Here is a 25,840-nt window from a genome sequence, read left to right on the forward strand (position 1 = left end):
TTAAGTCTTTCAACACTGGCCAGAAAAACATGAACAGAACTATCTACACCAATATCAAATGGTAACCAAATGAAGCCTCTATGGAAAGTAAACACTCAGTCTTCTTTATTTGAGAAAATAGTTGTATTTCCAGAAAGTGGAATTATATTCAGCTTTCTTTCTGTTAATATGTATTACTTTACTTCAGTGGTTTAATATTATAAAACCAGGTAATATTTGCTATTAAATATGATATTGAATTATCAGACTTTGGGATTGAATTATTCTTTTGGTGTTAAGGAATTTTCCTTCAAATCTAAGTTCATTCAGATTTACTCAGAATTTTTACGAGGGAAACTTAGTGACATTAATGTCTTCTTGAAACTAAAGTGGTTATGATGTTTCTCCTTTGGCCCACAGTATGCAGTATTTGAGTAATAGGTACCTTAAGATTGTACTTTTAAAGGATCTTAAATCATACCTTATTAGGAGAATTTTGTATCAATTTCATGTTATAGTGGTCAAAAGTTTTCTTTTTTATGTTGATCTCGGTCTAGTTTTGTAATTGTCTTCAAGCAGTTTGTAAGTAAATGCACTGAGTACCTAATTTATCTTCACATGCGTGTAATCAGTCTTTTTTTGTCATCAATCCATGGAACCACTGTGCTCCAAGTTATGCCCATCTTCTAATCATCAAATAGACCCCATTCACCTTTCCTCCTACTTGAACTTTTGTCTACTGGGTGATATTTTTAAGAGCCCTTTTCTTCTTGAAACTTGATTTTGTCTAGACTTTCCTTCTTTGGTCTTTTTATTTTTTAAGTTGTATCATGAAGTCATTTCTGTCTGTCAATCCCTTAAATATCAATTTCTCCCAAAACACTGCTGCTGCTGCTAAGTCGCTTCAGTCGTGTCCGACTCTGTGCGACCCCATAGACGGCAGCCCACCAGCTCCCCCGTCCCTGGGATTCTCCAGGCAAGAACACTGGAACAGTCCTCCACTAATTCTAATTCTACTTGGTCTCCCTGGACAACCTCATCCACTATCATAACTTTGATTCTTAATCATAGGATGGTGACTCTGTATCTCCAGGATGCCTCTTCCCATTCCCATTCTGCATATCCATCTTCCCAAGGAATGTATTTACTGGCTTGTTCCAGACCATCTCAAGCTCCAAATGCTCTTCCCACACTGACCCCATGTCCCTGATCTGCCAGCTACTAGATTTTCCAAGGCAGACACTAGAGTTACCTTCCTTCATTTCCTTTATCTTGAATAAACACATCCAACTGGCAACCAAACCATTTATTTGATTGCTATCCCATGAACATTTCTAACTTCTGTCTTCTCCTCTCTCTGTCTACCCGCACTTGCTCTCTGAATTCATTTTCTAATTCACTGGATTTTATCATTTTCTCTTCAGTCTTCTTTTCTCTAGTACCTTTATCCCTAACCTATTTCTCTTGTTGTCCCAACAGTTCAGTTCAGTTCAGTCACTCAGTCGTGTCCGATTCTTTGTGACCCCATGGACTAACAGTAATTGGTCTAAAATTCTAACATAATTGGACTTCCCTGGCGGTCTAGTGGTTAAGACTTTGCATTTCCAATGTGGGGGACATCATTTCCATCCCTGATCGGGGAACTAGGATCCCACATGCAGCACAGGACACCTAAAAAAATTTTTTTTATTAAAAAAATTTTTAAGATAAAAAATAGAATTATAACATTATCATATCACCCCCTAACATGTAACAGTTAATACCCTTAAAGAGTTCCCAGTAACCCATAAGAAAAATTAAAAGTCTAATTAAAAGTGGTTTACAAAAATAAATATTGTCAGGGAAGACAAATAGGTATTATCATGTTACAAGTAATATTTGAATAGAAAATCTGATAATGTAAGAGGTAAAATTAATTTATACATGTATAGAGACAGGATTCAGATCTGGCCCTGAGCTACTACATAGCACAAAAAAGAGTATTGTATATAAGATCGAGCACTTTTTTGTGAGACTTTTTTCTCTTAGAAGAAAATAGTTACTTGTGACACCACATCTTAAGAGAAATTTCTCCTGTGGATCCTCAAACAACCAAAGTTATGTTGTATAGCAGCGTCCTCAGACACAGCCTCATGATCACATGTAGTCATTCTTTATGTCATTATGTCAAGGTGAGACTCTCCAGTAAAAACTGATTACAGGTTGAGTCAAGGTAGTAGTCTATTTGGTTCTCAAGTGAATCAGTTTCCTCCAGGGATCAATTTAATATTTGTGAAATACCCTATAAGATATTTTATATACTCTGCAACTGGTATTCTATGAGTATTATCAAACTTCTATTAAGACTTAGGCAGCAGCAAATTTCAGGATATATTTTTCTAGCAAGTGCCTACTACAGAGTTCTTTTTAATGGCTTTAATTAAGGACAGATTTATTGCCCTTGGTATGGAACTTGAAAAGTGGTAAGATTTTAAAAGACTTGAGTTCATATATATATATTTTAATTTAAGAAGACAAATTGACTTGTATCTGAACAGATTACTTTTTAATTCCCTACAGAATTTGTCAAAGTGAGTACCTGAAGCCAAGGTCAATATTTCCCTCAGAAAACAGTTTGAGATTTTGACAACATCCTAATTGGTAAGTAAATACGTAAATTACTTAGGCCATAATATACAAGGTGTGAATAATGGAAACAAGAAAGGTGTAAGTAGAATAACATGATAACTGTAATAGTGACTTAAGCATGAAAAATCTAAAATTTATATGCTCAGTCAGTTTCCTATCTTTCTCTAGGAGTATTTTCTTTCCTTCAGATCTTTGAAAATTCGACACATCTTGCTTATGCCTTGTCTTTTCCCTCTCTTATTTCCCCCAAAGAGAAATATATTGACTTTACCACAGTAGGTGGTCAAATTTACTATATTCATACCAGAAATGAAATCATCACAAAGATTAAACTTAATATTCTACGGTTTGCAAAAAAAAAAAAAAAAAGCTATTTCTGTCTTCTTAATAGACAGCTGACCGCAAAATTAATACATTGCTACCAAGCCATCAATAAATTTGAAGCACCATCAATAAACTTACTTGCATAAATTTTGTTATAAAAATCAACATAGTGATAGCTAAGCCATTGGAATTTTCTTAGATTACCAAACAAATATTGGGTAATATTTAGTTTTGCATCTTTCTGGAGAGAAAAAGGAAAAAAAAATACTCCTTAAAAAAAAACAATCTGAACATCTGAGTGATTTCTGACTTAGTCTTTATATATATTGATTATGAATATGGCTATCATGTCAAATCAGCTTTGCTACTCTAAACTGGAAGGAGGGGACATGGGTGTACCTGTGGCTGATTCTTGTTGATGTATGACAGAAAAGCACAAAATTCTGTAAAGCAATTATCCTTCAATTAAAAATTTCAAAAAAAATGATTTTCCTAAATGTAACTTAAAGATTATATTAACATTCATAAAATGAACGTAAGATTAAATTTGAAAAAACACCCCTAACTTACAACTGTATTTATTGGTTGGCCAGCTAGTTCTTGTAGTCTGTTTTAGACGGTACTGAAAGGCCTCCAGCACACAGACTGAAAATATCACTGGCTTGTTTACAGATCTAAATTGCCCTGTTATCTCTACATCAAAGACTTACTGTTGTGCTTACTATCTAAGTGGTGCTTGTTTCACTGATCTTACCAACTGGACTTTGTTAAAAAGCTGCTTGCCCTCTGAATCTCGTGTTACAATTTTTAAGCGTTACTCCACCACTCATACTGTGCTGCTCGCGCTTTAAACAAAGTTCATGCCTATGACAGAAATAACTGATGGTTTGCAAATTACACCAGGCAATGGGTCCTCTGCATATTTGGCTCTGTGTCCTTGGAGTGATTTTCAGCATCATTAAGCAGAAAGCACATCATTTCCTAAGTAACAAGGAATGAAGCATGCACAGAGATCCACTTGGCATCTTTTACATAAACTTTCTGTTTTAGATTTGTAGCATTTACATAATATTGGAACAAAACAATATTCAAACATATTTGTGGTGTCAGTTCAATTTCCCCACCGTGCCATTCTATGGTCAACCCTGCCAGAGGTTTGTCTGGCTGCTAAATTTTATGACAGGATTCTTTTAATACAGAAATATCCTTTACTTTTTAAAAAATGCATTGACTATTTTTAGAGGGTTGTTTCCTATATAATAAGATGCCTATTTGGAATTTAGGATGATTGGAAATTATTTAGCAAATTGGAAAATATTTTTATAATTGCTTTGATAATCAGTAGTTTTTGAAATATCCACAACTCCTGTACTACGAAATTAATCTCATAAAACTATATAAAGGAATTATGATTTATGTATACAGGAGTTCTATATATACAAAGGTTTTTTAGCTTTTCCTTTGCAAGTGCAAACTCAAAGCTATATTTAAAGACTTGCTCGATTTTTTTCCTTTGGATCTCTAAAACTCTATGTCCTTTAAGATAGGTCAGATTGATTATCTTCCTAACTAAACAAAATTCTCCTACCTCTGTGTAGCATTTACTCATTACCTTTGCTACTATGGAAAATGCACTTTAACCATGGAAGGATATTATTTTATTGATTACTTGTGCAGACAACAGCAAAATCTACTAAAAAATATTTATAATTAAAATTGTGATCCTTTTGACAGTAAGAATGAATATAATAAAAATCTCTCTGCTCCCAAAAAAGGATTACAAGTTAACTGCAAACTTGCTTTGGTGAATGTCAGGAATCATCATATGGAATGGTGATATGTGTACGATCAGGACCTGTGCTTGGTAACTTAGGTTGGTTTCTCTCAGAAGTCTCAAAGATAAAATTTAATTGCAAGTAATTTATTTGGAAGCTGATTTTTAGAAACATCAGTAAGGGAGTGAGGAAGTGATGCTAAGAAGGAAGATTGCTTATGTTGGTACCATAACTGGAGCGCAGGCCCTCTGTGGTCTTCCAGGAGGCTATAGGTTCTGTGACTTAGAATCGTCTCAATTGGAGGACAAGGTGTTTCGGGTATTTGCTCATTTTTAGAGAGTGCATTAGCTCTGGGGCATGTTTAGCCTTGTCCACAGCAAATACTGTACATCCGTGTTGGGAAGGAGAGATGCAATAGTTTAGACTTTCTGGCGGTCTTATCTCCAGTTCAGCCTGGGGCCCAAGTGCAGGTGGCAGGCTGTGCAAATCTGTATATCCCTTCGGCAGAACTGTTTCTTTCAGGATTTCCGAGCTTATATCCTCTCTCTCTCTCTCTGCGCCATATTTTCCAGCCTTGGTATGGTTGGTTTTGAACTAATGATCTTCTGGGCAGTTACTGCTTCATGACCCAGAGCAGCAGTTTGGGGTGAGACTGAGGAGCTGGTGAAGCATTGGTGGCACCCTGCGGTTTCCGGTGTCTTATTTGGATGTATGGAATTTGATGACAAAACTGGGCTAGTCATCATAAAGAGTGGGAATGGTGTGCATAACACAATATAAGCATTTTCCTTCTTCCCAACCTTCTTTGGATTCACTGGAACGTTCTACGTGCTGTCAGGCAAGAAATCATTTTAAATAAAATTCTGAATTGTATATATTTTGCCAGTAGAGTTTTGAAGGATGTTCAAAACTACACTGTCCTATTTGAAGTCTCTCCTTGAGTGTATCTTGCATAGAATTACTTCAGGTCTCTTGCAAAAATTATTTTAAAGTTCAGGCCACCTAGAATCCTGAGGACAAATGTGCCATGACAGATGGGCTGACACTTCAGTGCCAGTCACTGACATGGTAAAACATCCTGAGGAAGGTTGTGCTCCCAATGGTGGAAAAAGGGAAAACATTGTCGAAAACCTGTGGTGTTCCCCTTGCTTTACACAGATCAGACTCTCCTTTGCAGAATTATTTACCAGTAAATAGCTGAAATACACTGCTGAGAGGCCTGAGCCTTTCCCGTCGAGAGCTGATGGTCAATGGAAGTCATGACAAAACTCAACTGGCCGCAAACACCTCAGTGCATGACAGAAGCTCCAGACCCTCCGGGTTCTTCACCCCGGGGACTTCCCTGACTCCCTGGATGCCTGGAGACACACGTGGGAGGCGCTGGCTGACGCTCTCCTCTGCAGGACTGGACGAAGGCAGCTGGCCGTCTGCGGCCGCTGCCCACAGGACACGCAGAGGTCGTTACCCAGCATCCTTCACTCCCGGAAGGGCCCCTCCTGAGAGCACCGGTGCCATTCTGTGGCATGGAAGGCTGCCTCATGCACACGGCAGATTCCTAACACCGACCAAATCTGCTGCTTTGTGACTGAAACCACTGCCCATAACTGCTGCAGAGCTCTGCCCTTTGACCCTGCACCAGACACCCATTCCTTGCCTTTAGTCCCACAGCCCAAGAAAGACCCGGCAGGTTGAACTGAACACTCTTGGTAAGGATTGTAAGACCAGGAGACAAAGCCAGAGTGTCAGATGTAGCTTTTTTTCTTTTTTTTAAGTAAGAATTTCTGGGATTTTTCTTCCCTTTCTATCTGGCTTGTGAGTGTGGGTGGCCTTTCTGCGGTTGAAATCTAAAAGGATGGTGGAATCCAACTGTGTCACGTCTTATTCGAGTTGGCATTTGTGGCAGCAGCAACATTCTCTGTTCATTCAGTTGCCCACAAGCTATTATTAGAGAGTTTCCAGAGGTTATTCACTCAAAATAAACAACTCTCCTATTTTTCCTGCTCTGCTGCCTGGAAATCTCACAAAAAGTCAGACTATCTCACTTTAGATTTTGGATCAATTTCTGCACTACCTTTTAAGGGTTTTTAAGGGATTTTATCATACAGTTTGCAAACCGCTAATCTGGACTGTAGTAATTCTGTTATGGAAAGTTTGGTAGAATCAGTTATCACTGGCAATCTGAGACTCATCTGCTAACAATAAAACATGCTCAGTGAGCTGTGTTAGTATGTAGAGTAGAAGACTAGATGCCTGTCTTTATAAAGAAACGTGTTGGCGTTGCACACAAACATAATTCAATGAAAGTTGTGATTTTAATGTCCTCCAATTTCTTTAAAATGTTACACAATTTTCTCCAAAACTTACCTTCCTTCATTATATTCAAAAGCTTTCTTTGTTTTTATAAACATTTAGTTACCCAGGTTATAAAGAGCCAGGAATGTCTGTTAAGACAGTTTATTATCTAACTTAGAATATTTGAAAATAAGTTTATAAATACTTTCATTAAATTTTTGAAAAGCTAAACCTTCATTAGTTCATAGTTGATTTTTAATTGGTCTTAATGGCTCCATGTACCTAAAAAGAGTTTGAGGGAGTATATGGGGTTTGAGTTTACATAATTTCAGTCAGCATTATCAAGTTTATTTTGGTTTTATTTTGTTTTCTGATTATCTTATGTGGGGAGGCTGATGGTTTGGGAGAACTCTAAGTACTATTTCAAATATTTTGCAAAATGTTTCATGAAATAGTCCCAGTGTGGTATCATTAATATTTAAAACATAAAACAGGGTGTTATTAGAAGACAAAGATTATAACCAATATAAGAAACCAGAAAATTTTCTAAAGTTTCCCATTCACAAGTTACAACTAGGATGTGAGGGCGATCTGGTTGCGACATCTGTCACCCCATTGATCGCCAGGATTGATTCGGCTGATCTGGCTGGCTAGGCGGGTGTCCCCTTCCTCCCTCACCGCTCCATGTGCGTCCCTCCTGAAGCTGCGTGCTCGGTCGAAGAGGATGACCATCCCCGATAGAGGAGGACCGGTCTTCGGTCAAGGGTATACAAGTAGCTGCGCTCCCCTGCTAGAACCTCCAAACAAGTTACAACTAGAGTATTAATTTTATAGTTTGAATCAAGTATAAGATACATTTCCATGGCATTGACTTCTGTAACAAAAGGTGTGTGTGTGTGTGTGTGCTTGTGTGTATGTGTTAGTCATTCAGTCGTGTCCGACTTTTTGCAACCCCGTGGACTATAGCCCGCCAGGCTCCTCTGCCTTCCAAATTCATCCCATTTTCTCTTGAAGGGGTTGTGAACAGTAAGGCTATTGTTCACGTCTGACTATGAAGTTAGATCACAGAATCTGGATCATCACATAGTATATTGTCAGCATGTGGACACCGAAAGTGTGGGCTGTGAGAAGCTCCAGTACTCAGACTATGTATTTAGGTGCTGCGTTACCTAACACTCACAGACCTTTCAGCCTTGAGTTATAATCTCACCCTTCCAATTCATTCATTCACTTAACCCATACCTACAGGAGGTCTTCCAGGCACTCTCCTAGGTGCTAAGTATAAAGCAGTGAACAAAGACAGATGCAGTCTCCATTTCTTATGGAGCTTTCAATCTATCAGGAGGCAGTGGACTAAAAGTAAACAAGTAAATGAATATAAAATCTTAGGTCTTCACAAGTGCACACAGGGTGGTGTGCAGAGAGTGGCTTGTTGGCAGAGGGGAGGTCGTCAAACAAAATTAGATAATCGAGTCATGGAAAGTCTCTGAACAGAGGTCAAGTTGAGAGGAACACTGGATGATGGAATGAGTTCAAACATGGAGGAGGGTCTTCCTGGCCAGAGAAACGAGGGCAGAGGATGAAAGGGAAGACTGAGGTCGGCCTGTCTGGAGATGGGAGGAGGGCGATGGAACTGCAGCGTGATGACAAGGGCACAGAGCAAGACACGGGAGTGAAGACAGGTGGGGACCAGCTGTGTCCAGCTTGTAGGAACTCACGCTTAAGTTCAGTTGAAATGCAAAGTGTTGGGGGATTTCTGGTCACAGAGGAGCATGTTCTGATGTAACTGTGAGCAGTCGCTTGGTAACCCACCTTGCAGGCTCTTCTGCGTTCCCTCACAACTGTTCCAAGCATCACAGTGGCTATGCAGAAGGCTTACATGTCTCTTCAGTTCCGTCAGAATCAAATGACAATTTTCATAAACGGCATTCTCCACCTTCTGCCATGTCCGATTCGTGGAACGCCTCAGATCTTACCAAGCACAGCCTTCCTCCATGCCCTCGGTGCCTCATTCCGGCTCTCCGGCCAGGATCTTCCAAAATGTATTATTTCCTTTCTAGCCTTCACAGCCCTGCCCCTTGCCCCCTCCTCCCCACCACGTCCTCTCTCGTATCTTCTTCCCCAGACTCTTCCCGTTCTGTTCCTACTGTCTGGACGTGTGGATGGCTGCCACAGATCCTGCTTGAAGTCATCGCTACCTGCTTTACTTATTTGGCATTCAGTGAGGCCTGTCTCTGCATCATGATGCATGAGACGGAATAAATCAACTAGAGTTTGCTTATCAATGACTAGGATTTTATCTTTTTTTCTTCTCCCAACACTAGCATATAGTCCATAGCATAACGGACACACTTAAAGGCTTGAAAACAGTGATGTAACTCCGCCATGATCAACCTGTGCTTATCTGTCAAACCTGTTGTTGTTGTTAAACTTGGGCAGTAGGCACCCTTCTGAGATGGCTCGCTGGTCTAGGGGATAGTCCATGATCATGAAATCCAAAAAAATAAATTAAACATGTAAAGGGAATGAGCCAACAGCCTTGAACTCACTGATGTTATTTTTAAGATTTCTAACAATTCTGGAATGTTCAATGTTTTTCTTTAGGGAAATGAAGAACAACATCCGTGAAGGGACCTATTAATTTGTCTCAGATAATTTCACCTCAAGCCCAAGAATTTTATAAATGAGCGGAATGAGTTCATTTTCCTCCCAGATATCTATTTGGAACACAAAGCAACCACTTGCTAAAGTTTAAAAATAAATCAACACAGTCAGCTGTGGCCTTTTCCAGCACTTTCTGTCAACATTAAGTCGATGAAACAGATTTAATTAGCTTGTTTTGCTTCAAAATAAACTACAGGAAAGTCTTCAACATTAATAACTCTACATCTTATGGAGAGCAACGAAAAAATTGGTTTTGTTGGAATATACAACCAAGGAGTGAAAAGTTAGAATAGACTTAGATGTCATAGAAATGTAAACTCTCTGGCGTTAAATGTTGAACTGACAACTGCTGAGGTTTTCATTTCCAATTTTACAAAAAATAAAACAATGGTTAGTGTGTAGTCTGTTGCCCATTACTATAATAGACACCTATAATAATATGGGAAAACTTTGGTGCTACCTGGACATCAGAGAATTATACATGCTGTCCACTGAAAGACAGTTTTTATCAGTGATGTTATATAGAGCAAAAGTCATCCCAGGAGCTAGAAAGACTTTTGAGACTAATGATGTGGTCTCATAGAAGGTCAGCACCTTTATATTTAGTGCAAATGTTTCTATTAATGAATCCCAAAATCACTTGAAGTATGTAACTGAGAAAAGATCCTGGGTTCTGTTACAGGAGAAACACACATGCATGTATGTATACATAAGGGAAAAAATTCTCACTCAATATCCTGCTTTGCTGTATTAATAATTCTCAATCTCTGCTTTTAAGAAGAGATTAAAATAAATTTAAGTGGGAGAAAAAGAATGGGCTTATGATGCTGTGATTGAAATTTTTTTACATGTTCCTCTAAATTATTTCTACATGAAGGTAAATAAAAGGAAAATCTCTTCCTTCACAAGTAAATGACCATGAACATTTGCTTCATGCACATCACCAGAAACAAGATGATGAAAAGTTGATTCAGCTCAGCTTCTAAATGTTTATTTAGTTCATTTTCCTTGGGTCTTCTAAAGAAAGTTCTGCCAAATTGGAGGAACATTTTTTTTTTTTTTTGCTGGAACTCAAGCTTCCTCAGCCAGATGTGAAATTGATGTTTATGAGAATGCACAGCCCAAATTATTCCATAAACAGTTTAATAGCAAAAATGTTATTTTCTTTTTAAATGTCTATTTAATGTCACTAATATGGTATTTTAGGAAATGGTGATTTTAGCCTAGAAATTGGTTTGGTTGTTCTTGTTTCCACAGCTAAAGCAGGTGTCTAGTCTGAGTCTGGCTATGTTCAACTTCTTCCTGCCATACCACTCTCTCATCATGTGCGTACTAGTCTATTAATGATTCTTAGCAAGAGTGTGGAAAATTGCTGGAAGTTTTAAGCCCAGAAAATGTACCTGTAATTACCACATCCAGTGAGCCCAAGGATGAATCAGGAAATAAACTCCTAGCTACATGGAACTAACTTTCCTACGTGGAATTCCTCAAGCTGAGCAAAAACATTTCTGCCTCATATACATAACTATTTGTCTTTTTCTGTTTTCTGAATATTAAAATTCTGCAGTATGGTATAAAATCTAGCTGATTTGTTGAAGGAATTTTAGTCTCATATGATAAGCCTTTAACCCATCATTTGTACACATTATGTTAGCAGATTTCATTATAACTTCCATAGCCCAAGTACAACCAAAGATAAAAGCATTACGTTAAAGGGCAGAGGGGCTTCCCCACTGGCTTAGTGGTGAAGAATCCGCCTGCCACTACAGGAAATGAAAGAGACACGGGTCATCCCTGGGTTGGGCAGTTTCCCTAGAGCAGGAAATGACAACCTGCTCCAGTATTCTTGCCTAGAAAATTCCATGGACAGAAGAGCCTGGTGGGCTACAGTCCATGGGTCGCAAAGAGTCAGACATGACTTAGTAACTGAGCACGCACACCAAGGGCAGAGAAAAATCCTCATCTTAGTGTTATTCGGACACTTTGCTCATTACTTTCACCTTGGAAATGCCTGAGGAAAATCAAGTACGGTCTCATTTCAGATTGCCTAGAAGAGAACAGCACTGAAGTATTATTTGGCTTTTTTCCACAGAAGGTGATGTCCTTTAGAATCCTATCAAGTAAATCAAAATATCAGTAATTAGAGTGACAGAGCATTCGCTCCGATACACAGCAAATAAAACATTGTTTCATAATATTTTTAATACATATCTAAGTCATCTCAAGTGAATTTTAACCAAATAAATTTCATAGGATTTCTTCCATAAAAATTAAAAGTGCTTCAAAATTTTGTGATGGTTGCAACTACATTGTTTCTCAATACTCCAATTTAAAAAAAATAGTAAAATATTTAAAAAATAGTAAAATATTTAAAAAATAGTAAAATCTTTTAAAATGAAATTTTATTGGAAAGGAAATTATAAGTAAATGGCTAAGCATTTGGTGATCTGTTAATTGTTCATTGAACTTTTGTATTTGCTACTTTGAATTATGAAAAATATCATAGACCATTATTTTGTTTTATGTTACCCTCTAAATTGGTTTCCCTAGTGGCTCAGCAATAGAGAATCCACCTGCCAATGCAGGAGATGCAGGTTCAGTCCTTGGGTTGGGAAGATCCCTGGAAAAGGAAATGGCAACTCACTCCAGTATTCTTGCCTGGGAAATCCCATGGACAGAGGAGTCACCCAAGGAGTCACAAAGAGTTGGACACAACTGAGCAACTAAACAACAGCAACAGTGACAACCCTCTAAATTAGATTTCATCTGTTTTTTTAGTGGTAAGGATAAGGCCCATCATAAAATATCCATCTTAGAATTAATTGCTTATGGTGTTCAGAGTAAAAGTCCCTCTACTGGTTTGGTAGCCAGCAGATGTTCTCAGCAGGGTAAAACAGATCAAGGAACAGAGAATTCACATGTGGACTCTCACGGAAGCCCAGTTGAACCAAAGAAGGAACAATGAAATAAAGAGAAAGAGATAGACTCAGAGCAAGAGAAGACATGGGGGCAAGAGAACAAAGGACTGTGGTCAGTCTTAACAAATTTATGTCCAGGAAATAATTGACTATTCTTTTTGAAGCATAAAACTGTCTATAATCAAATACTTAAGAAGTCAATCAAATTTTTAAGGATATTTTATTGTCAAAACTACCACCATCCTGGAACAAAAGAGACTATTACTTTTTAAGACCTAGAATTGTCTTTGGGACCCTAACCATCTCTGATTAGGACACAGGCATATCCAATACTTGATCTCAAGAGGGCACATTTTCCAGTGCTTTTAAGGAAATAAAAGAAGGAAAAAAGATAATAGAAAAGAAAATTTTGTGTGTAGGGGTTAAACTACTCCAATGTCTAGCCAATCCTAGATAGCCAATCTAGTACATTCCAGAGGGAAACAATCATAATAATTAAAATGAGAAAAGCATGGAGATAGAATAAAACAGTAAAGATCAAAAAAATAAAGGAATTAAAAAACTTACAGCTATTGCATGCAACAATTGAACAACTCACATATATGCATTCTTTTTAAGCCTATGTAGAATGTTAACAAAAGCTGACCAAGTGATGAAACATTAAGTCCCTCTAGATATGTTTCAAATGAGATATAAGATAAGGTTCATAAAATTATGAAGAATTAATATACTTTCTCACAATACAAATAATGTAGACATCAATACCAAATATTATCCCTAGGAAAGTTCTAAATATTTGGTAATTAAGAGATATATTTCTAAAGAAAATATGAATCAAGAAAAAATTATGAATGAATTTAGAAATGATAACAACAGCAACAAAGATGAAATACATAAAAACTTGTGGAATACAGATAAAGCAGAACACACAAATTCATTTCCAAAATGTTTATATTAGAGTAGAAGGAAGGCTGAAAGCTAATTAGCCAATTACCATCTAAAGGCATTATGAGAACAAAAGCAGAACAAGCTCAAATAAAGAAGAAACAAGGAAATAATAAATATGAGAAAAACTAATGACATAGAAAATAAATATATATTAGGAAAGATACAGAGCAAAAGTTGATTCTTTGAAAAGTTAAGTTGACAAAACTCTGGCTTGACTCATTAATTTAAAAATGAGAGAAGGCACAAATGACCTGAAGAAATGAGGACACAACTATTGGTGATACAGACATTACATAGATGATAAAAGGATATGATGAAATGGCTTTTTGTCGATAATATTGAAAATTTCAATGAAATGGACAGACTTCTTAAATTATATAACTTATTAAAAAGAAGAAGCTATTTTTACATCATCAAGGAATTTGAAACAGTAATTTACAATCTTCATACAATTAAAGCTCCAGGCACAAACAGCTTTCCTTTTTAATTGAAGTATAATTGACTCACAATATTATGTTAGTTTCAGATTTACAAAATAGTGATTTAATATTTATATAGGTTACAGTCCATTTAAAGTTATTTTAAAATATTGGCTCTATCCCCTGTGTTGTACAATATATCTTATTTGTATCTTATTCATTTTATACATAACAGGCCATACTATCTAATCCCTTATTCCATTTTCCCCCTTCTCATGCTGTCTCCTTACCAGTAATCACTAATTTGTTCTATCTGTAAGCCTGTTTATGTTTTGTTATATTCATTCTTTTTTTTTTTCTTAGATTGCACATATAAGTGATACCATATAGTATTTGTCTTTCTCTGACTTCTCTCACTAAGCATAATACTGTCCACCTCCATCCATGTTGTTGCAAATGACAATACTTCATTCCTTTTTTTAGGGCTGAGTAGTATTTGCATTGTGCATAGGTATCACATCTTCCTTATCTATTCATCTGTTGATGGACACTTAGCTGGCTTCCATATTTCAGCTATTGTAAATAATGCTGCTGTGAACGCTGGCCTACATGTATTGATATTTTACCTTTCTGAATTAGTGTTTTCATTTTCTTTGGAGTGAAAATTTCACTTAGGAGTGAAATTGCTGGATCATAAGGTAGTTCTGTTTTTAGTTTTTTTGAGGAACACCTTGCTGTTTTCCATCATGGCTGTGCCAATTTATATTCCCACCAACACCCACATTTGTTGTTGCTGGTCTTTTTGGTGACAGCCATTCTGACATTGTGAGGAGCCATCTCATTGTGATTCTGATTTGCATTTCCCTGATGATTAGCAACGTTGATCATCTTTTCAACAGGCATAGCAACTTATTTAGTGAATTCTAACAAATGAGAAAGACATAATCATGATGCTTCACAAACTTCCAAAGAACAAACAATGAAGATCAGTCTTCACCTCACTTTATAAGGCAAGTGTAACTTTGATAGAGAATTTCACATGGATAAATGGAGAAGGAAAACTATAGATTGATCTCATCTCATGAACATAGAAACAAACATCCTGTAATTTTAGAAGATAAATGTATGTGCTTTGTCACACAGATTTTTTAAAGCATATATATTATTATTGCATTAAATTAAAAAATAGAATTTTATAAAATCAAATATCAAATCATGATTTGTTTAATGTTTCAAAACTAGCAATAGAAAGAACCTTTTTAGTTTAATAAAAAGTATCTACAAGAACCCTTATATAGTAGACACCTTATTTCATTGTGAAACATTGAAATACTTCTTTAAAAATCGGAAACAAGACAAGGATGACCCCTACCTCCAATTCTATTCACACATTACACTTCAGAATCTATCCCCTAGAGTAGAGCAATATGAAGAAATAATGTGAAAGCAAATTTCATCTTCCATCATCTTCATGGCATGGTTATATTCATTTTGAATGAATATAATATAAGCCACTCAGTCATGTCTGACTCTTTGTGACTCCATGGAAGTAGCTCACCAGGCTTCTCTGTCCATGAAATTCTCCAGGCAAGAATTCTGGAGCAAGTAGCCATTTTCTTCTCCAGGGGATCTTCCTGACCCAGGGATTGAACCCTGATTGCCTGCACTACAGGCAGTTTCTTTACTATCTGAGACACTAGGGAAGCCCAGAACCTCCAAATAAATATAGAAATTATATCCTGTATATTTAGCTTAGCAAAAGTTTAGCAAGTAAATTTTATTTATGCTGAATAAAATCAATATAGAAAAATAAATCAAATATATCAATAAAATTGAATAGAACCATAACATTTTAAAATAACATTTTCGAACAGATGTTTGCAAAAGTATCAAAAACAAAATAGTGTGTATAACCACCAATGAAATAATTACAAAATTTTATTGAAAGAAATTGGAGATGTCCTAGATAAATTGAAAAATACCTCATTTTGGATTGAAGACTATATAAAGATAACATTTCTCTCCAAATTGAATTTTTGATACAATGTAAGCCAATCAAAATTGCAATAGAATTTTCCTTGGGATACTTAACAACCTTATTCTTAAATTTTTGTGAAATCTTGTGAAAGATCCAAGAATATCAAAGAAATCAATGAAAGCAAATATTAAGATGAGGATATTTGCCCAAGCAGATATAAAAATTTATTATGAGTCTATAGTAAATAAATGGTCTGGCATTTTGCTGAGGTAGAAGAGGAATAAAACAGGATGAAAAGCTGAGAAGTAGATCACACAGGTATGCATGCATTTGATATATTACTGAGCAGGCATGGTAGACATGAGACAATAAATTCTTGTGGGGGCATTTGGATAACATGAAAAGCAAATAAAAATGACAAATTTAACTTTAAGTAGATTAAAGGCCTAAATGTAAAAGGCAAAGTCTGCAAAATATTTTCTAGAAGAAAATTATTTTATAATCTTACTGGTAAGTAGGAAGTGATTTCTTAAATAAGATATAAAAAGTACAAACCATAAAGGAAAGAATTTGACTACAGTAACATTAAGAACTTATGTTCATTAAATGATACCATAAAGTGAAAAAATAAAACATAAATTATGCAAATGTATTTGGAAAATATATAACTGATAAATATATTCATTTTAAACTCTATGAATCAATAAGAAAAACAACCAGTAGGAGAGTATTTGAAAAATGTGGAACCTTATATAAGGAGTCAGAGAAGTGCAAATTTCAACCAGATAGCTTTCTATGCCCATCAGTTTGGAAAAAAATTAGTGTGAAATATAAAATTCTGTAGATGATGTGGAACAGAAGAACCATTCAGTGACTTCTGGTGGTGGTGGTGGTTTAGTTGCTAAGTCGTGTCCAATGCTTGAGACTCCATGGACTGTAGCCCGCCAGGCTCATCTGTCCATGGGTTTCTCCAGGCAAGAATACTGGAGTGGGTTGCCACTTCCTTCTCTAGGGCATTTCCCAAATCAGGGATCAAACCCCATCTCAACGGTTTTAGGGGGATGTAAATTGGTACAATTGAATAGCAAAATACTTAGTATTTACCTATTTAAATTGAACAAGAGCAAACTGAATGTCAAAGCAGTTCTGCTTCTCTATATAGACATATTACACCAGGAACATACAAATATGTTTATAGAAAAATTACTCATAATTGCCCTAAACCAGAAGTAAAACCACAATAGAATGGTCAATGTCTGTGCCATATTTATAATATGGATTATTCTGGGCCAGGAAAAGTGAAAGAACCACAGTATCAACAGTGATGAATCTACCCTTTTCATTTCTTATTTTGTTAATTTGGTTCTTCTCTCTTTGTTTCTTAATGAGTCTTGCTAATGGTTTGTCAATTTTGTTTATTTTTTCAAAAAACCAGCTTTTAGCTTTGTTGATTTTTGCTATGGTCTCTTTAGTTTCTTTCGCATTTATTTCTGCCCTAATTTTTAAGATTTCTTTCCTTCTGCTAACCCTGGGGTTCTTCATTTCTTCCTTCTCTAATTGCTTTAGGTGTAGAGTTAGGTTATTTATTTGGCTTTTTTCTTGTTTCTTGATGTGTGCCTGTAATGCTATGAACAGGGTGAGATCACAACAGACAACACTGAAATCCAAAGGATCATAAGAGACTACTACCAGCAGCTCTATGCCAATAAAATGGACAACTTGGATGAAATGGACAAATTCTTAGAAAAGTATAACTTTCCAAAACTGAACCAGGAAGAAATAGAAGATCTTAACAGAGTCATCACAAGCAAGGAAATCGAAACTGTAATCAGAAATCTTCCAGCAAACAAAAGCCCAGGACCAGATGGCTTCACAGCTGAATTCTACCAAAAATTTAGAGAAGAGCTAACACCTATCTTACTCAAACTCTTCCAGAAAATTGCAGAAGAAGGTAAACTTCCAAACTCATTCTATGAGGCCACCATCACCCTAATTCCAAAACCAGACAAAGATGCCACAAAAAAAGAAAACTACAGGCCAATATCACTGATGAACATAGATGCAAAAATCCTTAACAAAATTCTAGCAAACAGAATCCAACAACATATTAAAAAAATCATACACCATGACCAAGTGGGCTTTATCCCAGGAATGCAAGGATTCTTTAATATCCGCAAATCAATCAACGTAATACACCACATTAACAAATTGAAAGATAAAAACCATATGATTATCTCAATAGATGCAGAGAAAGCCTTTGACAAAATTCAACACTCATTTATGGTTAAAACTCTCCAGAAAGCAGGAATAGAAGGAACATACCTCAACATAATAAAAGCTATATATGACAAACCCACAGCAAGCATCACCCTCAATGGTGAAAAATTGAAAGCATTTCCTCTGAAATCAGGAACAAGACAAGGATGCCCACTCTCACCACTACTATTCAACATAGTGTTGGAAATTTTGGCCACAGCAATCAGAGCAGAAAAAGACATAAAAGGAATCCAGATAGGAAAAGAAGAAGTGAAACTCTCGCTGTTTGCAGATGACATGATCCTCTACATAGAAAACCCTAAAGACTCTTCCAGAAAATTATTAGAGCTAATCAATGAATATAGTAAAGTTGCAGGATATAAAATTAACACACAGAAATCCCTTGCATTCCTATACACTAACAATGAAAAAACAGAAAGAGAAATTAAGGAAACAATACCATTCACCATTGCAACAAAAAGAATAAAATACTTAGGAGTATATCTACCTAAAGAAACAAAAGACCTATACATAGAAAACTATAAAACACTGATGAAAGAAATCAAAGAGGACACAAACAGATGGAGAAACATACCGTGCTCATGGATTGGAAGAATCAATATTATCAAAATGGCTATTCTACCCAAAGCAATCTATAGATTCAATGCAATCCCTATCAAGTTACCAACAGCATTTTTCACAGAACTAGAACAAATAATTTCACAATTTGTACGGAAATACAAAAAACCTCGAATAGCCAAAGTAATCTTGAGAAAGAAGAATGGAACTGGAGGAATCAACCTGCCTGACTTCAGACTCTACTACAAAGCCACAGTCATCAAGACAGTATGGTACTGGCACAAAGACAGAAATATAGATCAATGGAATAGAATAGAAAGCCCAGAGATAAATCCACGAACCTATGGACACCTCATCTTTGACAAAGGAGGCAAGGATATACAATGGAAAAAAGACAATCTCTTTAACAAGTGGTGCTGGGAAAACTGGTCAACCACTTGTAAAAGAATGAAACTAGAACACTTTCTAACACCATACTCAAAAATAAACTCAAAATGGATTAAAGATCTAAATGTAAGACCAGAAACTATAAAACTCCTAGAGGAGAACATAGGCAAAACACTCTCCGACATAAATCACAGCAAGATCTTCTATGACCCACCACCCAGAATATTGGAAATAAAAGCAAAACTAAACAAATGGGACCTAATGAAAATTAAAAGCTTTTGCACAACAAAGGAAACTATAAGTAAGGTGAAAAGACAGCCCTCAGATTGGGAGAAAATAATAACAAATGAGGAAACAGACAAAGGATTAATCTCAAAAATATACAAGCAACTCCTGAAGCTCAATTCCAGAAAAATAAACGACCCAATCAAAAAATGGGCCAAAGAACTAAACAGACATTTCTCCAAAGAAGACATACAGATGGCTAACAAACACATGAAAAGATGCTCAACATCACTCATCATCAGAGAAATGCAAATCAAAACCACAATGAGGTACCAATACACGCCAGTCAGGATGGCTGCTATCCAAAAGTCTACAAGCAATAAATGCTGGAGAGGGTGTGGAGAAAAGGGAACCCTCTTACACTGTTGGTGGGAATGCAAACTAGTACAGCCACTATGGAAAACAGTGTGGAGATTTCTTAAAAAACTGGAAATAGAACTGCCATATGACCCAGCAATACCACTTCTAGGCATACACACTGAGGAATCCAGATCTGAAAGAGACATGTGCACCCCAATGTTCATTGCAGCACTGTTTATAATAGCCAGGACATGGAAGCAACCCAGATGCCCATCAGCAGATGAATGGATAAGGAAGCTGTGGTACATATACACCATGGAATATTACTCAGCCGTTAAAAAGAATTCATTTGAATCAGTTCTAATGAGATGGATGAAACTGGAGCCCATTATACAGAGTGAAGTAAGCCAGAAAGATAAAGAACATTACAGTATACTAACACATATATACGGAATTTAGATAGATGGTGGCGATAACCCTATATGCAAAACAGAAAAAGAGACACAGAAGTACAGAACAGACTTTTGAACTCTGGGGGAGAACGTGAGGGTGGGATGTTTTGAAAGAACAGCATGTATATTACCTATGGTGAAGCAGATCACCAGCCCAGGTGGGATACATGAGTCAGGTGCTCGGGCCTGGTGCACTGGGAGGACCCTGAGGAGTCGGGTGGGGAGGGAGGTGGGAGGGGGGATCGGGATGGGGAATACGTGTAACTATATGGCTGATTCGTGTCAATGTATGACAAAACCCACTGAAATATTGTAGAGTGATTGGCCTCCAACTAATAAAATAATATTAAAAAAAATAATAAATTAAAAAAAAAAAACAGTGATGAATCTAAAGTGTATCAATAGTGATGAATTTTAAAAATATGTTTAATGAAAGAAGCAGGTGCCAGTGAATATACATTTTATATAAAATGAAAATCAGGCAAAACTAAACAATGTATCATCTAATAATGCATTCATTGACTAAAGCATTTTAAGAAATCAATGGACTAATTACCACAGAATTCCATATAGTAGTTACATGTTTGGTGGCCAAGAGAGAAATGCAAATAGGGACAGGCATCAAGAAAACTAGGATACAAGAGACTATCTATTTCACTCTGAGTGAGAGATAGTTTTTTAAAGTTAAATTTAACTAACTGGAATAGCACATCTATAAAGAATAACAATTTTAAGAAAATAGAAATGTTATAAAAAATAAGAATCATAAAAAGAATCTTGAATTTAAAATCCTGGAAGATGTCAACAAACACTAGAGTTAGAGGAGAAATCAATCCAGAGAAGCAAAACTGTTCAGAGTCTAATTTCATTTAGAGAAGAATTCACAGATTTTAATAATTCTCTACAGTGACAGAAATTACAGATTAAATATACTTGGTAAAAACATAATGGAGACCATAAGAATAGAAATATGCTGCAGAACTTTCAAATACCTAAATAATTAAGAGAAAGTAGTAAATCCAGGGGGGGGAGATGAAAAGGGAAAATGAAATTAAATAGAAAACAAATAAATATAACAACACAACATTTGTCAATGTACAGAACATATCTAAAGAGTTAATTTTTAATACTAACCTTTGTTCTTGATTATATATTTTTGCAAAGGAGAATATTAGAGGCAATTTCTTCTGGTAGAGATCAAAATCTAATATTTTAATAATTAAAAGCGGAATAACCCATGGCAAACTCACCTAGCGACATACATTCATACTGCTAAACAGGAGACGGTATCGACATCTTTCTCACACATCTTTTTTTAGCAGCAATTCCATGACAGTGTGAAGCAAGACTGGAGAGCAGCACTCCCAGAACTTGGATGTTCAAAGGCACAATTGCAAATGTGCTTAGACTTCCCCACATGATTGTGATTTGACAGTGTGTGTGAATCCATATTAGGACGGTTGTTTAAAAAAAAAAAAAAAGTGGCATTCATTTTGCCAGATCCTCTCAAAGCTGAAGTTCTGGATTGAGTTAATCTGGCATGTTTAGAAACCAATGATCTCTCTTCAAATTATGAAATAATAGCCAAGTTTAAAGCACTGGGGAAGTACAGCACTCTTTCCTGAACCAGCATCTCACTCCTCCTTTCCTTTTCACTCCATCTCTAATGAAGACATGCCCCTTTTCTTCAGACATTCGTGATGCCTTTTGGCCTTAATTGAAACATGACTTTCCTTGAGGCACCACTGCTTCTGCTGCACCATCCAGGGAAAGATGGTCTCCCTCCCTCCACCCCGTCCTCCTCGCCTCCAACAAAAGGTAGACGGATCCCTGTGATTCACGCTACTTTCAGATCGGCAAGGCTCCACTCATTGTAAAAGCAGCTGCTGCTTTTTTTTTTTTTTTTCCTCAACTCTTTTTATTAGTTGGAAGCTAATTACTTTAGAATATTGTAGTGGTTTTTGCCATATATTGACATGATTCAGCCATGGATTTACATGTGTTCCCCATCCTGAACCCCCCTCCCACCTCCTTCCCCATCCCATCCCTCTGGGTCATCCCAGTGCACCAGCCCCGAGCACTTGTCTCATGCATCCAACCTGGGCTGGCGATCTGTTTCACACTTGATAATATACATGTTTCAATGCTGTTCTCTCAGATCATCCCACCTTCGCCTTCTTCCATACAGCCAGCAATCCCACTCCTGGGTATACACACCAAGGAAACCAGATCAGAAAGAAACACATGCACCCCATTGTTCATCGCAGCACTGTTTATAATAGCCAGGACATAGAAGCCACCTAGATGCCCATCAGCAGATGAATGGATAAGGAAGCTGTGGTACATATACACCATGGAATATTACTCAGCCATTAAAAAGAATACATTTGAATCAGTTCTAATGAATGGATGAAACTGGAGCCCATTATATAGAGTGAAGTAAGCCAGAAAGATAAATATCAATACAGTATACTAACGCATATATATGGAATTTAGAAAGATGGCAATAATAACCCTATATGCAAGACAGAAAAAGAGACACAGGTGTATAAAGCAGCTGCTTCTTGCGGTTTCTGCTTGCTGACTGTACCACTTTCTTTTCCATTTGTCTCTGCCCCCAGCCCGCTTTCTGGTCCTGCTCCCTCAGTATTGAAAATACTCACACTTGGTTCAGAATCTCCCTCTACACCAACCCCCACCATAAACTCTGAGCCAAGGTGTATGAGGACAGTTCCTCCAGCATCCTGGTTTTTTGCTACTTGTCAGTTATTGTATCAATATATTAATATATAATCCCTTCCAGCTATTCCTCTCATGGGTACATCCCAGAATGTCTTATCATTTAGAAATGTACCACCTGTGAAATAAAACTCCAAACTTCCTATTACCTGATCATTAACTTCAGTCTTTAAGTATCACTTGCTTTATCATCCTCAGTGGGGTCCTTTTTCTTTTTACTGGCCATGCTGCATAGCATGTGGGATCTTAGTTCCCCAACCAAGGATCCAATGCGTGCCCCCTGAAGTGAGAGTGCAGAGTCCTAACCACCTGACTGCCAGGGGATTCCCAATGGACTTCCTTCTTAAAGAATTTCAGGACTTCAGTCCATGGCCCTTCCTCCTTCCTCCATATCTACCTATCCATTCCTGACTGTACAGATTTTCTGATTTATCTAGAAAAGAATGAATACTCAAAGACTTTATTTCCCTTTGATTAATAGTTTACAGACAATCTCAAACCATAGTTTAAATTCTTTTTATCCTGCTTTCTGTTGACAACATCAAGGAACACATAGCCTATTTTTCACTCACTAATTCATAAATAGTATCATTGCCTACTTTTTTCAGTTTATTTCTATTGTATATTTAAGCTATATAGCATGATGATTTGATGCTCATGTACATAGTGAAATGATTTCTACAATCAAGTTAGTTAACATACATCTCCTCACACAGGAAAAGAAGTTTATTAATCCCCTATATACGTACAGAAAATTAAAGGTAATAACTCCTGAAAAACATTTTAAAATGCTGCCTTCTAAGTATATTATTCCCTTCATTTATTAATTTAATGAATATTTATTGGCACTCTGGGCACTATGCCATATGTCTGATAAACAACACAGTGATAATGTTTTGTACATATTACATCTCATGATTTAATTTAAAAAATTGAATCCATGTAATCTTAAAAATAAATCCAGCACATATTTAAAATGAACTATAAATATCCTACATGATGAAAAGAATTTAATATCTAGAAACTTCTGTTTTGTATAATTAGAATATAAAATTTCTTAGTGGAGAGATCCAGGGGAGGAATACCTTGATTTAACATTGCTGGAACCTCCAGCATTTGGCTGATGACCAGTGGAACACAGTATTTTAAACCTGGTCATTGAAAAGAACACTAAGACTCACTTGCTATTGTCCTTACATAAGCCAAGAATCCATATGTTACACAGAATCCAGAATAAATAATTAAGGTAAGGTGACCCCAAAACAAATGTGCTGACATAATTTTCTCTAGCTTTAATCAAAGTTTCAACTAAAGATTGGAAAATAATAGAAGATATGTCTTTGTAATCTGAGAAGGAACTGGAAGGGCCAATGACACTCAAATTTATCTACCTCATTTTTATGAAGTTCATTAGATATGAAGGATCTAATATGAGGAATTATTATCTATTATAATATAGGATCACATGCAGTTTTATATATTAGTTATATAAAACATAAGACTGAGAGCATTATCTCATGCTTGTTTGCAAAATGCTAACAATTAACATTAAGTCATTTTAGTAAAACTAAGACATTCTCATTATTTTCCATTTAAGGAGAAATGGAATGTTTAACAGTTATGGTTTGGAAGATACATGACACCTAGAGTTGCTTGGCTTTGGAAGAAATAAAACTTTGAAAATATTTAGATAAATTTTTCCCTAAGTGTGGATTTTTGTTGTTTTCTTCACTTTCCATGACCTGTCAAAAGCTGAGAGAAGCTTGAAAACAAAATATATTTCCTTTTTCATCCTGCCCCTTGCCATTGGCAAAGTCTGCTCATTTTCACATGTTTCAAATTAGCTGAATTAACATGACTGTATTTGTTTAGCAATGACTTCAAATAACTGAGCCTTTTATCAGGCATTTTTGTATACCAGCACTATTCCTGATATTATCGATGAAGAAAAAACAATGTTTTTGGTAAATGCTGAGCAAAATGATAATGAGAGTGATGGCAACAGTAACAAACTAGTAAGAAAAGTTAAGAAAACAAAATGAATGTTAAGACTAAATATAGGTTTTCAAAGAAAATGTTTCAAAGATGTACATGTGAATAAGTTTTTTCAGAACTAATTTCTATTAATTATTCATAGGCTAAGTATTTTCTACAGTTATTTAATACCTCCACATTATTCTATCATAATTATGAAATATAACATATTTATCTAATCCACTGGCATTTTGTTGATCTTCAGTGTTCTCTCTGACCATGAATCACACATGTTTGCATGCATTTCTAATTATTCCCAAAGAGTACATTCATTGAGTTGTAATTGCAGGGTCCATGTCATTTGGAATCTTGGGAGCAGGTTCCACTTTGTAATTCCCCTCAGTCCCAAATAGGACCACCCTGCCACCTAAAGGTGACATTGTGTAAGCTCCCCACTAAGGTCGACCAAATGTTGATTACACCTGAACCTTCTGTGAACCCAGACTGATTTTATAGATCTTCCTAATCAAACACATCTTTTAGTAGTTGACCCACTCTGCCAGCTTCTTCAATAAATAGGATAATTAGTTAAAATTAAAATAAAAAATAACTAATATAAGTATTTTCTAGTTGCTTCAAAAAGGAAAAATTCTGACCTTGTGAAGCCTTAAATTCTTATTTGAATTTATTTGTACTAGGTGGAATAGTTTCATATTCTTGAGGAAGTACATTGAATTATTTATTTAGTAATTTGTGTTTTCACATCCTGAGTAGTAATGTTGATTTCCATTTGAATGAATTCTGAGTGTATTTGATTAGATTGTGGTTTTGCCTACTGTGTCTGAAAAATTCCTTTCCATGGGTAAATTGAGAAATTAATTAGAATATAGAATAATGGTTTACCTTAGCAAGTCAGTATTAAATGAAACTTAAAAATAACCAC

At 36.2% G+C, this 25,840-nt stretch overlaps 1 protein-coding gene across 4 annotated transcripts in view; it reads left to right on the forward strand.

The window, feature by feature from the left end:
* Nucleotides 1-25,840, forward strand: part of NEIL3 (nei like DNA glycosylase 3) — a 347,249-nt gene that overhangs the window by 145,034 nt on the left and 176,375 nt on the right. For all 4 annotated transcript variants that reach the window (XM_065946470.1, XM_065946469.1, XM_065946472.1 and 1 more), the window contains one exon: nucleotides 2,539-2,619. The gene's annotated coding sequence lies outside the window, so the exon portion shown is untranslated. The remainder of the gene's footprint in view (nucleotides 1-2,538; nucleotides 2,620-25,840) is intronic.

The sequence above is a fragment of the Muntiacus reevesi genome, chromosome 10 (genome assembly GCF_963930625.1).
Source record: "Muntiacus reevesi chromosome 10, mMunRee1.1, whole genome shotgun sequence".
In the NCBI taxonomy this organism is placed as follows: Eukaryota; Metazoa; Chordata; class Mammalia; order Artiodactyla; family Cervidae; genus Muntiacus; species Muntiacus reevesi.